Raw genomic sequence first — 15,001 nt, forward strand, 5'->3', positions numbered from 1 at the left:
GGACTTGTTTTGTAAATGTGAGGGGAAATGGGGAGAAGTCCCCCTGTTCAATGTTTTTGGGCTTTAAGAGAAAATCAGGACATGTGTATGCAACGCAAGGTCGACCCTGGCTTATTGGCAGCCCTTTCCAAGCTCCAGCAGTCAGGAGGGGAGACAATCAAGGGCCCTTTGGCTGCGCCCAAAGCAGGACCTAGAGAAGGAGGAAGCAAAGTCTCCCACCTCCATCTCCTCCTCGGGTCCTCCATCCATAGATCCAGACTTAAAAACGTGCACTTCTGCTCCCCACTGCCCACCTTAGCCAGGCCTTCCCCATAATGAAACAGGCATGTTTTCCCTAAGAGAAGCTGGAGTGCCAGGAGGAGGGCCGCACGGAGGGAGCACTATGATAAGATCACAAGCACCTTTTTCATTGTAAGACTTAAGACAGATAAAAGGAGGGGCGCCTGGGTGGCTCAGTCGGTTGAGCATCTGACTTTGGCTCAGGTCATGATCTCATGATTTCTGAGTTTCAGCCCCACACTGGGCTCTGTGCTGGCAGTGCAGAGTCTGCTTGGGATTTTCTCTCTCTTTCTGCTCCTCCCTGCTTGCTCTCTCTCCAAATAAATAAATGAACTTAAAAAAAAAAGAACTAAGGTTAAACCCTCAAATTACGCTAAACTGGCCACTATTTTACAGACACAGGAAGAAACCCCAGTGAGGCTCTCATTCTCACATTCTTTTTTTGATAATGCCAGAGAGCCCCACTCCCTTGCTGGGAAGGGACATTATGACTGAATTAGGGACTACAGTGCTCCTGGCTCTAGGCCAAATAAACAACTGCCTCCCTCTGATGGAAACTGATAATGATTCACCAGTATGGGCGATACAGGGAGAACTGGGCAGAGCCTTAACCTCAATACCTGTGCAAATACATCTTAAGGATCCCACTTCTCTTCCATGCCAGAAGCAGTATTCTCTAAAACCAGAGGTTAAAACAGAGCTAATAAAAATTAAAGAAACTCTGAAGAACACGGGCTTTTAAAGGAATGTAACAGCCCCTGTAATACTCCGATATTGGGAGTACAGAACTCTAATGGGGGATGGAGGCTAGGGCAGGATCTACACATCATTAATGAAGTGGTTGTCCCCATCCACCCTGTGGTTCCAAACCCCTATACCTTGCTGGCCTAGATTCCACCAGATATGAAATGGTTTAGTCTTAGATTTAAAAGACGCTTTCTTCTGTTTTCCAGTACATCCAGATTCTCAATTCTTGTTTGCCTTTGAGGATCCCGTCCTTCTGGCTTCGAGCTTCACGATTAACTTGGACAGTGTTGCCTCAGGGCTTTCGAGATAGTCCACATCTATCTTAACACACGTGATCTTTTGGAATTTTCAGCCGATAATTGCGCTTTGCTGCAATATGTAGATGACCTCTTGCTGTGTGCCCCTTCTGAACCAACTATACAGGCTGGTACCAAGGCCCTCTTCAATTTTCTAGCAGAAAGAAGATATAAAGTCTTCCAACCGGCCCAATTGTCTGAGACTTCTGTTAAATATTAGGATTAATCCTTTTGGAAGGCACAAGAAGACTAGGAAAAGACAGAATTCAGCCTATTGTCTCGTACCCCCTTCTGGAAGAAACTTCTTAGACAACTGAGAGTTTTTAGGCACTACCAGCCATTGTCGCTTATGGATATCAGGATATGGAGAGGTAACTCGCTCCCTCTGATCACGGACACATAGGCCACAAATACTCACTTACTGGTATGGGACACTGAGTGAGAACAAGCTTTTAGAAACCTTAAGCTCACGTTGTTGGGCGCCCCAGCCTCGAGCCTTCCCATTGGAAGTTCTTTTAACTTATATGTTACAGAGAGAAAGGGGGTAGCGTTGGGCATTCTGACTCAGAAATGAGGCCCAATAGAGCAACCAGTGGGGTATCTTGGCAAAGAACTTGATCTGGTAGCTTGTGATGGCCTGCATGTCTTCGGGCCGACACAGATGTTGCCCTTTTAATTCCTGAAGCTACAAAACTAACCCTTGGGCAAGACCTTACAGTCTAGGCCCCACATAATATCCAGGGGCTCCTACTGGTGGACGGCAGCCATTAGTTCACAGCCGCCTTCTGCAGCCTCAGGCACTCCTGCCAAAGGGGCCTGCTGTGTACGTAAAGACCTGCTCCTCTCTGAACCCAGCAGCCTTCCTGCCAGAGGAAGGTAAGGAGCTAACACAACAAATGTTAGCCCAAACTTATGCTGCCCGAGAGGAATTAAGGGAAACTCCTTTGGAAACCCCAGAATGGACCCTCTACACAGATGGGAGTTCTTTTGTTGAGCAGGGCTCCCAAAAAGCTGGGTATGCAGTGGTGACTCTTCATAAAACTCTGGAAAGTGGCACCCTACCATCAGGAACTAGTGCTCAGCTGGCCGCATCAGTTGCCCTTACTAGAGCCCTAGAATTAAGCAAAGACAGTTAACATTTATACTGACTCTAAGTATGCTTTCCTAGTCTTACATGCTCATGATACAAAAGACATTTTTTTTTTTAACAGCTTCAGGGTCTCCTATCAAGTATTACCAGGAAATTACCCGACTTTTACAGGCTGTTCACCAGCCCTTAGAGATAGAACACTGCAAAGGACACCAAAAAGGAATGGATGAGATAGCAGAGGGAGACAAGCTGGCTGTAGCCACAACAATCGGCAGCCAGATCTTAAGTTACTCCTACCATTGCCTCCCTTATCTGGGATGGCTGTATAACTCAAGAAAAGCCTCACTACTCGACAGAAGAAAAAACAATGGGCATCAGAACGGGGTTCCACGCCCCAGCCTACAGGGTAGTTGTAGATGGATGACGGCAGACTTCATTTACCGGCCGCTAGCCAGTGGAAGGCTTAAAAACTCTACGTTACACCTTCCATCTACATGTGCAGGGTTTTACCTACGTAAATGTAGGGTAAAACCCTGCAAATGGCTCAAAAACTTTCTACAGGAAGGAATTTAGATGAGACTATTGAATATATTCTAAAAACCTGCGATATCTGCCAAAGAAATAACCCACTCTCTCACCCGCAGGCTCCAATAGGGTTACAAAGAACTGGAAATTATCCCAGGGATGATTGGCAAATAGATTTCACACATATGTCAAAAACACAAGGATATAAACATCTTTTGGTATGGATAGATACCTTCACACTTCGGGTTGAAGCCTTTCCTCACAGGACTAAAAAAGCCTCAGAGGTGGTTAAGCACTATTAAACGAGATCGTTCCTCTGTTTCGGACTCCCTAGATCCCTTCAAAGCTCTAATGGTCCCTCCTTTAAGTCTTCAGTAACCGAAGGGGTATCTAGGGCTCTGGGCATTGATTATCATCTGCACTGTGCCTGGAGGCCACAAACCTCAGGGAAAGTGGAAAAGACCAAAGAAAGCATTAAGAGACATCTTAGAAAGATGGCCTAAAAAAAAACAAGTCAGAACTGGACACTCCTACCTCCAATTGCTTTGTTTCAGATTAGAACTATCCCCATGAAAAAGGGCCTAAACCCTTCTGAAGTTCTTTATGGAAGACCCTTTCTTGTTAATGACTCGATGGCAGGTAAAGAGGTATTTGATTTGGTAAACTATGTAATTCCTTTGGCTAAATTCCATCAGACTCTTCAGGAATTATCTGTCTCTTAACTCTGGGATGACCAGCGTCCCCTGTATAACCCAGGAGATCAGGTACTCATGAAAACCCTTCCTTCTTTGTCCCCATCTTTAGGACCAGTGTGGAAGGGTCCACACATGGTCACCTTGGCAAATCCTACTGCTGTCAAAGTACTGGAATCTGACTCCTTGATTCATCGCTCCTGAGTTAAGCCATGGTTTCCATCAGAACAGGACAACACGGAGCCTGAGTTAAGTTGTGAAACAGGAGAAGGCCTTAAATTGATATTCAAGAAAAGGACAGCACAGAATGAAGATAAGTAACACAATATATTGGAATATAATAATAATATGCCTATGGGGTTCAGAAACACTTCCTGTATGTATTCCACCAACCCCACCACTATTAGGGGTGAATGATAGGACCCCTTTGGTTGAGGCAGCTAACCTAACTTTTATAGAGGGAGACCGTGTTTTAAAATATGACCTGGAATATGGCAATTTTACAATTTGGCATTGGGATAATAGCCATATCCTTAACTTACCTAAGGGCAAACCTTTTACAGGTTACTTATTTGTAAAATTAGAACAAAGTCATAAATATTGGGCTGAAATTTTGCCCAGCAATGAAACTGGAAGGGAATTATATAACTCAACTAAAAAGACACATTGTATTGCCATAGATATAGATGATCGAAAAATTAAAAAGGTCCCAGGTTATGAAGACCAAGATATTGCAGCTGGATGTGTGATGTGCCATAGTATTGCTTGTCCAGATAGTCTCCTGCCCTGCCAATGCGGCTGGAAGGCTAATCACGCATTATTCTTAAAGGTCCAATGGTGGACCCAAGTGCCTACGGGAAACATCACGGTTAGACCCGGAAGGCTTTGGGAACCTTTGTGGCAAAGCCAAACCACCGCTTACCTGGGAGTCTCCTCGATTTTGTTGACTCTAACTTGGGACACCAAGAGGTTTTGGGTTGATACTTACTATCCTAATTGCTCCCACTCCATAGATTTACAATGGAAACAACACCTATGGTGGATACAACATTACTGGCCCCAAAATAACAAGATAATGAAAAGAGATTTTATAGGAGGGATAGGAACAGGATTAGGCATATTGGGGCAGGCAGAATTTGCTGCTGCTGAGGAACGACACAATTTGGAAAAGGATTCCTTATCCAAAATAGGCCATATTCAAGGCACTTTGTTTCAAGAAGAAGGCAAAGGATGGGAAACTCTTTCAAAAGAAAACGAGGTCTTAGTAAGGTGGATAAGTAAGACCAGAGAAACCGTACAAAGGCATTTCCAAACTCAAACCTGGGAAAGGGCATGTATTCTCACCCAGGAAGGATTGCTCACCATGTTAATGCAGATGGAATCTGAGGTGGCCATGGGACAATGGCCTACCCTAATGAATGCTGAATTGGAAACTCAAAAATTATGGCCTATATATGGAAGCCCCAAGTTATGGAAGATTATTACTGGGGGCTGTAACTCGAGGCGTTGCATCTTAAGGGCACATGTGCCTCGGATGGACCATGCTAATTCATATCCAATAGTTCAGCTTGCAGGCATAGGGATTATATTAAATCAGACGAGGATTTTGCCAATGGGGAGTCGATGGGCCATAATGTCAAATGAATCAGCTTGGGCTCCCATATCTCTTTCTAACTGCGAAGAGAGAAATAAAATCTGGCTGTGCCCTCAACAAAGCTGGAACCCTGATTTCGCTCAGGTCTGGCCACTCGTCTCTACCCCGATAACCAATAGCATTTGGTACATGGGTAGAGGGAAATTTTGCTGGGAAAGTAAACAAGGAGAAATAGCTGACACAGAGAGTTTTACCTGTGAGCATATGTACCATGTACTAAATCATACTGGAGTATGGTGCAACACTGGAACCGTTGGTCGAATACATTTACAAAAGATTAACAAGACTTATAGTAATCTGGATATTGAAGATCAATCTTTCCTTGAGGTAGAATTAAATATGCCTCATGGAATTGTTCCTATGGAAACTGGGTGGCCAAAGGAAGAATTGAGGATTGAGGACCACGAGCTAGTTCAGGTGCTTAATTATTCTAATCAACAATATCACCAGATCCAAATAAGTATGGAAGAGGGAGGAAAAGCTATAGTTAAATTGGTAAAAAATTATGACCAGACATGCCAGGGATTTTTAAGATGGCTACAATGCAGCTTTCCTTCCTATGTTGTGGCTTCCTCCCTAGGGGGCGTTGCCTTTGGAATATTGCTTGTTGGTCTGATATTCTTTTTGTGTGTCATTCGTAGACGCTGTTGTATACGCCAGAAAAATAAGACATCCAAGGTAATTTTGCAAACCAAGATGTAACAAACACCTTCTCATTAGATCGGATCTCTGGATCGACTTCTGAACCTGCCCTGACTGCGCGGTTCCCCTGTCATCGTCCCCCTTCAGCAGGAAGCAGTTTAGATCGGTCGTCGTCCTGGTTCATAATAGCAGTTAGGAGTCATGTGTTCAGAGTGGGGATTATAATAGGGAGAGATAGGATAAAATAGGCAGAGAGGGAAAGGTTAGGACCTGAGGTCCCTGTGTGGAGAAAAACACATATTTTGAAACAATGCTGGGAGCATCTGACTACGCCAAACCCCCTCAGGCATAAGGACCCTCTTAAGAATGTAAGACACCACCTACTCCCCCTCAGGTTTCCCTCAGGAATTTGACAATCAAAATACCTGACTGAAATAACTAAACCATAAAACTTATCTTAACCGAGGGACAGTATTGACCAGTCTGACTCCTCACACAATGGAGTCGAGCCAGTCAGGAATGGATAACCCAGCGCCTGCGCCTAGAGTTGTGCAGCCAGTAAGGGTAGAACCTGACAAGGAACGAGGGGACAGGGAAGGGGTGACCAGAATCTTATAAAACAAAGACCCCTGCCTATTGTTGCGGGTATTCACCTTCAAATGCCCCCTCTCTGTAAAGAGAGCTTTCCTGCTATTCTTCCTTTCTGACCTTATACTCTAATAAACCTCTGCCTGCTGCTCGTTCCGTGTCCACCTCTTCATTCGTCGAAGCGGCGAGACAACGAAGCCTGGGTATTGATGTACAGAAAATCCTGCAACGCCAGGTTTGGTAGGACGAGGTGGTTCCCTCCCTCGTTTGTCCCTCAGTCCCTTAGTTCTTACAGCCATTGGGCTGCCCTCGCCCTGCCCCTGTGTAGCATTGTACTAGTGTGTGATCACTCACCACCATTCAGCCAAGGGCACATAGGCTCCCAAATCTTCCACCTGCTTCCACCACTAAGTTACAGTATGACCTGGGACTCCTTCCCAGCGTCTAGGATACTATGAGGACTTTTGTTGTTGAAAGCTCAGTGACTTGAAATCTCATGTAAGGCAAAGAAGCCCTGTAGCACTTAAAACAGAAATTTCACTTCAAGGACTTTTCTGGAGTTATCAGGGAGTCTGCCATGCTGGAGGTGGAAAGCCGCCCTACTACCAGGCAGTCTCAGGACTGGTCTATACTACTCCTCTCCCTTCCTGGCCTACACCACTGCTGGGCCTCAGGACACCAGAGCTGCTGCTCTCCTCTGGCCTGGGTCTCTCCCATCCAAGTACTAACCAGGCCCAACCCTGCTTAGCTTCCAAGATCAGACGAGATCGGGCGCGTTCAGGGTGGTATGGCCGTAGACTGGCCTGGGTCTCAAATGCAGCATCCCTGGACTGCGAGTCAGCCTGAAACCCAGCCCTGCCCTCCTCTGAGCCCATCTCCTTCAGAAGGAGGCCTTCCCTTAGGCACCTCCTTTCCACATCAGAAACCCAAGTGTTCGCTGGTTCTGTTGGGGCCGTAAAACAATCCTGCCAACAAAAAGACCTCTTCATGTGTGTACAGAAGAGAGCAAACACAATTTATTGTTACATAAGAACCAACAGACTCACATGTGAGGTAACTCAGAAGTGACTGGAGTCGACATGATTGCACATGAATTTCTGCAGTAAAGTAGAAGGAGGAATAAGGACAACTTCTCATCTCTCATCTCCTTGAGAGGCTAAGGAGTAGGCCTTGTGAGGATCTCCTGAGTACCTCCAGATGTTGTAGGAATTTTTACCTCAAAACCCGGAGTTCGTTGCTCACTGCTTCAAAGAATGAAGAGGTGGATACGGAACGAGCAGCAGACAGAAGTTTATGAGAGTATAAGCTCAGAAAGGAAGAACAGCAGGAAAGCTCTCTTTACAGAGAGGGGGCATTCAAAGGTGAACGCCTTCTATAGGCAAGGGGTCCTTGTTTTATCAGGTTCTGGTTGTCCCCTTCCCTGCCCCCTCGTTCCTTCTCAGGTTCTACCCTTATTGGCTTGATAACTCTAGATGCTGGGTTGTCCACTCCTGATTGGCTGGATTCCAAGTATGAGGGGATGGTCTATGGCCATAATGTTCCTTGTGGGTCATATGTTTTATGGTCTACCATGTTTTTTCAGTTAGGTCTTTTGTCAAATTCCTAAGGGGAAGTAGGTGGTATTTGTTACATTCTTAAGAGGAACCTTCTATCCGAGGGGGTTTGCTATAGTCAGATGCTCCAAGCATTGTTCCAAAACATGTGTTTTCCCCCACCCAGGAACCTCAGGTCCTAACCTTTCTCTCTCTGCTTATTTTATCCTATCTTTCCCTATCATACAGAGACCCCTGAGTTCATTTTTCATGGTGTGTGTTTATAGTTCCAGGGGTCAGAAGGACCTCAACCTTGCATTATCTTATTTTTTTAAAGTTTATTTATTTTGAGAGTGAGAGCACACGCGTGCGTGCGCGCGCGCACACACACGCATGAGCAGGGGAGGGGCAGAGAGAAGAAGAGACAAAATCCCAAGCAGGCTCCTTGCCATCACTGCAGAACCGGATGAGGGGCTTGAACTCACAAACTGTGAGATCATGACCTGAGCCAAGATCAAGAGTCAGACACTTAACCAACTGAACCACCCACGTGCCCCTCAACCTTGCATTATAAAATCAAAAGTTTGTGCCTCTTCTTAGGCCCATTTGGTTTGCATGAAGACTCCCTAAGGATGGAGAAATGGGAGATAGGTGCTTTCTCCCTCAAAGACAGTATCCTTATTTTACCTTTACAGTCCCCTTGGAAAAGCCACCAATATTATTCCAAAACTCACCCCTTTTTTGATAGAACTCTAATGACAATCTCCCCTCCTTTTTCTCTTGGTGCATCATTTGGTGCGAATCTGTACAGTTCATTGGTCTTATCAGTAATTTCATGTTCATTATCCCATCTGATCTTCAAACTCATCATTTTACTGACATAGAAACAAAGTGACTATCGTAAACTTGACTTAAGGGAGCTGAGATGTGAACTCAGGTTTTTGATATCAAAGAGCTCATCTTTTTCAGCCTCCCAGAATAAATTGCTGGGCCATTCTAATGCAAGCAAAGAAAGAAAGGTCATATAAGAAGAGGAAGTAGGGAGAGGCATTTTATATTTCTTCAGTTGAGCACTGTGCTGCATTCTAGAACAGAGGCACTCAATAGAACTCTCTGTGATGATGGAAATGTTCTTTACTTGAACCATCCAATATGGTAGCCACAAGCCACAGCCACATGTGTACATGGGTACTTGAAATTAAGAACTGACTTCTTAATTTTATTTCATCTTAATTGAAATGTAAATTTAAAAAAACACACATAGTCAGTGGCTACCATGTTGAACAGCGCAGCTCCAGAATGCAAAAGCCCTGCTAGGTGGGTAAGATGTCCCCTTGCCTGGCAGCCAGTGGGCTGTGTTTGCCTCAGGCCTTGGAGTGAAGCTTCCACAGATGTTATTCACATTAAGTAGGCTGCCCCTTGGGAAGAAGAACATGTGGGGCCAGAGAGGTTTTAGCTGCTGACATGGCTTGGGCTGTCAACATTCCTGTCCAGTGGGGCTCTGGCTCCCCCAACAGGGCCTGGCCCCTGTCAGCTCCCCCCTCCTTCTCTTCCTCTGTCCCCTCTCCCAGCCCAGAGCACGGCACTCATCCCCAGGTTGCTCCTTCAGGCAAATCAGGACAACTTCATCAGAGGATAGAAATCAGGACAGGACAACTTCATCAGATAATAGAAATAATTGTTCACCTGCTTAAAAGTCATATCAGAACACAGCTGAGAGACCTTCAGAATTCTTTCTTCACACCCACCCTGTTTCACAGTTAAGACAAGGCCTGGAGAGGTGACCAGTAACGTCCTTGGCCTCTTTGCCTAGGGCCCTGACCCACTGAGCTCACAGATGGGGCAGAACGCGTGTGTAAGCAAGAAAACAGGAGCCATCTGACCATGGTCAGGCATTCCTCTTTCCTGGTTACGTCCATGCAGTGATTCCCTTAAAAGTGATGGTGTGGCACAAGAACAGACATTCAGATCAATGGAATAGAATAGAGAACCCAGAAATGAACCCACAAACGTATGGCCAACTAATCTTTGACAAAGCAGGAAAGAATATCCAATGGAATAAAGACAGTCTCTTCAGCAAGTGGTGGTGGGAAAACTGGACAGCGACATGCAGAAGAATGAACCTGGACCACTTTCTTACACCATACACAAAAATAAACTCAAAATGGATGAAAGACCTCAATGTAAGACAGGAATCCATCACAATCCTCGAGGAGAAAGCAGGCAAAAACCTCTTTGATCTTGGCCGCAGCAACTTTTTACCCCACACGTCTCCAGAGGCAAGGGAAACAAAAGCAAAAATGAACTACTGGGACCTCATCAAAATAAGAAGCTTTTGCACAGCGAAGGAAACAATTAGCAAAACTAAAAGGCAACTGACAGAACGGGAGAAGATATTTGCAAATGACATATCAGATAAAGGGTTAGTATCCAAAATCTACAAAGAACTTATCAAACTCAACACCCAAAAACCAAATAATCCAGTGAAGAAATGGGCAAAATACATGAATAGACACTTCTTCAAAGAAGACATCCAGATGGCCAACCGACACATGAAAAAATGCTCCACATCACTCATTATCAGGGAAATACAAATCAAAATCACAATGAGATGCCACCTCACACCTGTCAGAATGGCTAACATTAACAACTCAGGCAACAACAGATGTTGGCAAACATGCGGAGAAAGAGATCTCTTTTGCATTGTTGGAGGGAATACAAGCTGGTGCAGCCACTCTGGAAAACAGTATGGAGGTTTCTCAAAAAACTAAAAATAGAACTACCCTACAACCCAGAAATTGCACTACTAGGCATTTATCCACGGGATACAGGTGTGCTGTTTCGAAGGGACACATGCACTCCCATGTTTATAGCAGCACTATCAACAATAGCCAAAGTATGGAAAGAGCCCAAATGTCCATCGATGGATGAATGGATAAAGAAAATGTGGTATATATATACAATCGAGTATGACTCGGCTATCAAAAAGAATGAAATCTTGCCATTTGCAAATACATGGATGGAACTGGAGGCTTTATGCTAAGTGAAATTAGTCAGTCAGACAAAGACAAAAATCATATGACTTCACTCATATGAGGACTTTAAGAGACAAAACAGATGAACATAAGGGAAGGGAAACAAAAATAATATAAAAACAGGGAGGGAACAAAATAGAAGAGACTCATAAATATGGAGAACAAACCTGAGGGTTATGGGAGGGGTGGTGGGAGGGGGGATGGGCTAAATGGGTAAGGGGCATTAAGGAATCTACTCTTGAAATCATTGCTTCACTATACGCTAACTAATTTGGATGTAAATTTTAAAAAAATAAAAAATAAAGTTAAAAAAAAGTGATGGTGAATGAGGGTTAAGTTTGGCAAAGAGAACCAAGTTTCTAATCCTTAACTATCAATGCATGCCTTTGGGTCATTTACAGGAGCAAAACATTTCCATCTTGTTCTTAAAGAGTCTCCATAATATAATTCTATTTCTTTAATTGCCCTTTGAAGAGATGAGACCCAATTCTCATAAACAAAAATACCTTGGAGCATATTTACTGATTGAATAAGAGTACTTATCCATTTGAGGGCTAACTACTAACAATCCTAACACTTTTATAAGCAGAAAGTCCTGCTTCAATTCTAACTTCACTGATTTTTTCCCCCTCAGCATGGTGTGTCGAGTGCTTAGCCATGCCAGATGGACAAGTCATGAGTAGGCCACATTTGGCTGGAAACATATAAGCTGTATCTGGTGGACTGTGTCAAAGGTCTAAAGTTCAAGGTTTCAGATATGGCACCACAGTCACCTGAGACTTGAAGCAAGAGCCGCTCACCTGATTTGAAACAGTTTGGATAACAAACCATTGGGTACTGCTGAAATGTATCAGGGAATTAGTTGTCATAAAAACATTCAAAATGAACATCCCAAAGGGCCAGCAAGCAGGAAACAGACATGTCAGTAAGGTGGGTAGTGAAGGTTCCCATGAGTATTACATCTCACTTTTAATGACATCATATGAGCCTATGTTCCATTTCTCTCTATAATTAGGGCTAATAATTCAATATCTTCAAGTGGATATTTATGGCAGACTTTGGAAATATTAATCTGTTATTACTAGAGTTACATTGCTCTGAATTTGAATATGGAAAACACAGCCAAAGACTCGCTCATCTCAAAACACAAAAAATTAGCAAAAAATTAGTCCCATGGGCTTGCTGTCTGATGTCTGGCCAGCAACATGAGAGTGGCTGACTTATTTTAATGTTTCAAACTGCTTCCATTTTATCACTTGGAAAATTTTTCAATTATTCCAACATGGCCACAGAAGAGAGAACATGAGATTTGGAGTCAAAAGTATTGGATTGAAATGCCAAGCCTGACACTTAGATTACTTTCCAAAAATAGCCACCCCTTCCCTACCCACCACCTCCATGGGAGAATTGTATTTCCCTGCACCTTGACTTTGGGCTTGGCCATGTGACTTGTTTTGGCCAATGGAAAACTGGCAGACATGGCTCTTGCACTGCTGTCCTGGCAAGTCCCCGGGTCTGAGGAAGAAGGGTGGCATGGGACCAGAACCAGCTGAAGCCTGCTGTTTACAGTCACCAGCCAACTCCTGCTGATCCCTAGACACAAGAGAGAACAAACGACTACTGTTTTAAGTTTTGGGTGGTTTGTAGTACAATACTCGACACATTAACAAAAACTTGGTTCCAGTTAACACTGGGATAATGATATCAACACTACATGTAATCCAAATGACATCGTGCTACTATCATTCTACCTGCTTAAGAACAAATGAAGTGCCCCACTCTCACCTTGGCTTCCCAACATTGTATCTGCTGCCAATTTGGTTAAACTGGGACTACACAACTACATTTCCAGAATCCCCTCCCCTGTGTGGTCCTAAGTTAGCATTGGCCACCAGAGAAAGATTGGAAGTGATATTCCAAATTCTGTCACTTGGGATTGCAGACTGGGACCCAGTGCCCTCTGGGGTGACCCTGGATGGCCTGTGCTGCCTTCACAGATAGTGCCCATTAACAGTTTGTTTCCCCCCCTCCCCTTCTCCACTCTCAATTTTGGCATTCATCTTTGTCCAAAGGTTCAACATTTGACCCTATCCAAGAACTCAGTTCCCCTCTAAGAATGAAATCTGCCCCCAAATCTTTGCTTAGTGACTGGACCCTGCTACCATGATCAGGTCTCAGATGGGAACTACTTGCCTCGGTCCCAAGTGTTGACCCACTGAATAGCACCTGTGGCTCTGTGCCACTTATTGGGATGCCTCATCCCTTACTAGACATTTACCTCTATTTGGGAGCCACCTCTTACTGAACCCCTTCCCCTGTCAAATGCCCCTCATTTGACTTCCTTAGATACACCTCCCCCATGTAAGCATTTTGTGAGCTAGGGGATAGTATTTTTAACTGTGATTCCCTATTCATTTGTCCTTTGTTTCAAGCCCTTAACAAGGAATAATTTGTAAAATGTTTTCCCATTCAAATATGTAATCATGAGCAATTTGTAGGAAGCAGGGAGTGGCAGGCATCCTCCAATGGGGTTAGAGAAATCCTAATTGCTCACACCTGCAGAAGCTGTCACTTTTGTAAGGTATGTAATTAGCAGCCAGAGTGTGTGCTAGAAACGATGGGATTGTCTGTTTGAACAGGGGACGCAGGCCAGAGGCTGCCCAGTTTGGCGCTCTCCAACTCTGTTCATTAGCCCAGCCTGGGCTCTTGGGTCATTTGCTAAGGCTGATTTCATGCCTGAATACAAGGTGTGGGGTCAACTGAGTCCACATGCCTTTCTCCACAAAGCAGGTGTGACCACTTAAAAAAATTGGACCCTCCGTACTTTGCGATTATGAATTTCCTGTTTTTCTAGTCCAGTGGTTCTCAGCTTTGGTTGCACATTAGAATCACCAGGGAGATGCTTTAAGAATCCTGGTGTCCAAGCTGCACCCAGGCCAATTAAATCAGCTTCTCTAAGGCATCGGTTTATAGCTCCTCAGATAATTCCAATGTGCTGCCAAGTTTGAACACTGGTTCTAGATCAGTGGTTCTCAAATGTTAGCTGCATCAGAATCACTCAGAGAGCTTGTTAACACTCGCCCCCAGATTCAGTAAGTGCGGGGGAAGGGTGTCCAATAATTTGCACTTCTCATATTCTAAGAATGCTATCAATGCTCAAAACAATGTTGAATTCCTTTTGGAATCAGAATGGTTAACCTTTGTTTTGCACATATGATAGGTATTGTACTAAATGTTTTAGTCATTAGTTCATTTAACTATTTTCACAAGGACTGTTTCATCCTTACCCTTCAAGTCTCAGAAGAAGTGCCCCACCTGCGATGCCTTGTGTCTGCCCTTTATCGATACAACTACTGAAGCTGTCACATCACAGTTTGTTTCCTCCTGGGCCGTAACCACAGTCTGTAATCTTACTTCCCCTCTTCCACTCGCCTGCAGGCTCCATGATGGCAGAGACCCTACCGAGTGCCTAACATGTGGCAGGCGCTCCACACACACTTTCTGAATGAATGAATCCACAGATCAACCACAGGAAAGAGGTAGCGTGATGGTCTGCATTTCACACACCAGGACATAGAGATACAGAAAGATTCAGTAACTTGTCCAAGATTATAGTGGACGAACTGAGGTTCAAACCGTGTCTTGACCAGAGCTGGGCTCTCAAACAACCGCAAGAGTTGATCATCAGCCTTAAAATAAAATATCAACCTTCAACTGTCTTTGCCTGACTGCCAGTTGATTCACAGCTATTTTTTCCCCCAGGAAAAATAAAAATCCACAACCAAAACCCATGTGGCCAAACTAAAAAAACAGTGACAATTTCTTTCCCATTTAAAAACTCTATCGTCCATACGAGAAACTTACTTAAAATTTCCCGAAGCAGGTGAAGGCTTCTTTCTACCTCAGAAAATGGTATCAAAA

The 15,001-nt window shown here is 44.2% G+C and overlaps 2 long non-coding RNA genes across 2 annotated transcripts in view; one reads left to right on the top strand and one right to left on the bottom strand.

Moving 5' to 3' along the window:
• Nucleotides 1-9,068, bottom strand: part of LOC122198916 — a 100,559-nt gene extending 91,491 nt beyond the window's left edge. Inside the window, exon 1 of the long non-coding RNA XR_006193220.1 lies at nucleotides 8,780-9,068. This is a non-coding gene — a long non-coding RNA (uncharacterized LOC122198916). The remainder of the gene's footprint in view (nucleotides 1-8,779) is intronic.
• A 138-nt stretch (nucleotides 9,069-9,206) lies between these two features.
• On the top strand, nucleotides 9,207-14,772 carry LOC122198918. Its single transcript, XR_006193221.1, has 3 exons — nucleotides 9,207-9,362; nucleotides 11,715-12,010; nucleotides 14,519-14,772. It is a non-coding gene; the product is annotated as an uncharacterized LOC122198918 (long non-coding RNA).
• The last annotated feature ends 229 nt before the right edge of the window (nucleotides 14,773-15,001 follow it).

This window comes from Panthera leo, chromosome C2 (genome assembly GCF_018350215.1).
Source record: "Panthera leo isolate Ple1 chromosome C2, P.leo_Ple1_pat1.1, whole genome shotgun sequence".
NCBI classification, from domain to species: Eukaryota; Metazoa; Chordata; class Mammalia; order Carnivora; family Felidae; genus Panthera; species Panthera leo.